The following is a 2510-nucleotide window of genomic DNA, read 5'->3' as shown; positions in this document are numbered from 1 at the left end:
CACGCGCATCGTACCGCGCTCGAATCCTCAAGGCGTGCCTGTCATCGCAATGCAGTCCGCGTCAGAGAAGCCGGACGTGAGAAAAGAATCAGCGAGTCTCGCGCCGGGGCCCCAGATTTAATTTTAGTACAACTTCGAAGAACCGAACGTGCGAGAGCGCGCGAACGTGACGAGCGCGGATATCTACGTCTCTCGATCTCGAACGCGGAACGTTATACGGTTCTCTCTCTCTCTCTCTCTCTCTCTCTCTCTCTCTCTCTCTCTCTCTTCCGGTGCCGAGTACTCGAGAGAGCCCGAGAGAGCCGCAGCCTTGACAAGCTTCAATTTCGCTATCGAAATCGATATGCCGGGTGCGAGACTTTCTTTTCGGGCACCTCCCAGCCTTCCTCTCCTATCCTCATCTACGAGCACCTCCCTCTAAAACCACCACCGTAAAATGAAACATCTCGGAACACCTCACCGTACTATCATCCTGGTCGATCTACCTCTCACTCGCTCGCATACACGCACATGTACATACACGTGTCGCCGCAGCCACCCGTGATCCGTGGACCGACGGAATCGGGACTTGACGCGCATTCAGCACCATTCACACGGCACTCCGGAACTCCTGGCGCTATGGTGCTAGTTCTCACCATAAGATACCGTTTTAGTATATGGGAGAACCCGGAAACCACCGCGCGATGTTACCAGGTTTCTCTTCAAAATTGTTGAAACTAGACAACGAGAGTCCGTCGGAGTTGCGGTTTCACTGTCCGCCTGACGCCGTTACGCAACGTTTCTATAAGCATCCGTGATCCGCTCGGAATGTGCCTCTCTCTCTCTCTCTCCCCCCCCTCTCTCTCACACACTCTCACTTACTCATACTCTCCCTCTCTCTCTCCCTCTCTCTCCCCCTCGCTCTCTCTCTCTCTCTCTCTCTCGCTCTCTCTCTCTCTCTCTCTCTCGCTCTCTCTCTCTCTCTCTCTCTCTCTCTCTCTCTCTCTCCCTATCTTCGTCCCGTTCACCTCTTCTCTCCCTCGAGCTTCCCGTTTCTCGACAACTTCGCACGAAAGCTCGCCCTCTTCCAATCTGACGCTTTCTTCGGATAACGAAGACCCGATCGGATTCTCTCTGATGAGTCACTCGCGAGGAGATCTACCTACGGTGGAACGGTCGATGACTAAGATCCACGGGACTGGACCGACGGATGAAGCCTCGGCGGACACTGAGTCTATCTCGAGACGGGTTGCGAGGTGGAAGTAAGACGAAGAGCGAAGCCGAACTCTCAGTACACATGTATATGCACGCGCGTACACAACTGCACGTAGGCATCCACGTATATACGGGCAGGTACACGCACGTGGACACCCCGCACACCCGTGGATCTCGCACGCGCGCGCGCGCGCGCGCGGTCGCGCTTTCTTCACGGCGCGGGCGGCGGACGATGTGGTTCCAGCCCGGTGCGCGACATCGGCAGCAACGGCAACGGCACCGACATCAGCATCATCGTCAGCATCTGTACGGGCCGCAGGCACGGTGTTGCGCCGGTGCGCCGGTCCGTCCGTCCGTCCGTCCGTTACGCTCTAGCGTGGCCGCTAGAGCGGTGCCGCGCGCGCCTCAAGCTCTACTCTCTAGCCTCGAGTTCTTCGGCTAGCTGACTAGGAGCTTCTATTTTTATCATGGGGTAGCGAATTGTTCCCCACACGAGACGATCGCGGCTGTGGCTGCAGCACGAGGCGGCAGCTCCGTCGACTCGAGTCGTTCGCCAACGCGACCGAGTTCGGGATCATTTATAAATAGTTGGAGTTCTCGCACCGCCGCGGAAAATCATCGCGCGGATTCGCGTGGAACGCAGGTCGCGGGTGAGAGTAGCCCCGAGATGCCGCTACGACTATCGCCGGCCGGTCTTCGGTCTCCGGGTGTTATCACCGACACACCGTGTCGACGCGCGAGGGGAACAATGACACGAGATCATTCATGATAGACCGTGTGTTCCATTCAGAAGATGTGCGCTTCCTTTAGGCGAGCGAGGGTACGCACGATTTCGTCGGAGTATCGAGATTCTCGGAAGAATCTCTCTTCTCCACGAAATGTAAGCGTGTAAAATCGTGCGAGCGAGTGCGTTCGGGATTGATAGGATTAACGAGGGTAACGCGAGGTGATTCCATCAACGCGAGCGTGGCGAAAAAGCCACGGGTCCGTGTCCCTGTAGTGTAATTCGGGGACGGAACGCGTCGGTGATGTGTTCGATCGGCCGGGGGGAAAAAAGGGGGGAAAAAAAGAGGGATACGACGCGGCGCACGCGGCCGCGCGAATGTGTGTCTATAGACTCACTGAGGCCTCTTGTAGGGCTGCATTTTTAATGGAGCGCATGTAGCGGCGCGATATCGGTCAGTTACTTCCCCCGCGAGAACGTGAGATAAGAACTAGGTAGACTCCACGGGGCCTCGGAGGGGTGCCCGGAGAGGAGGGTGCACACGATGAAAAGCCAGGCGAGTCAGAGTCGATGATCCGTATAAGTCTGACGT

General features: G+C 56.9%; 1 protein-coding gene across 1 annotated transcript in view; it reads right to left on the bottom strand.

Annotated features, from left to right (window-relative positions):
- Positions 1-1618, bottom strand: part of LOC108756437 (junctophilin-1-like) — a 29695-nt gene extending 28077 nt beyond the window's left edge. Inside the window, exon 1 of the mRNA XM_018500250.1 lies at positions 1146-1618. The gene's annotated coding sequence lies outside the window, so the exon portion shown is untranslated. The remainder of the gene's footprint in view (positions 1-1145) is intronic.
- Between the last annotated feature and the right edge of the window lie 892 nt (positions 1619-2510).

The sequence above is a fragment of the Trachymyrmex septentrionalis genome, unplaced genomic scaffold (assembly GCF_001594115.1).
Source record: "Trachymyrmex septentrionalis isolate Tsep2-gDNA-1 unplaced genomic scaffold, Tsep1.0 scaffold127, whole genome shotgun sequence".
Taxonomy (NCBI): Eukaryota; Metazoa; Arthropoda; class Insecta; order Hymenoptera; family Formicidae; genus Trachymyrmex; species Trachymyrmex septentrionalis.
The sequence above is the reverse complement of the archived record's forward strand: the minus strand, read 5'-3'. Positions and strand labels throughout refer to the sequence as shown.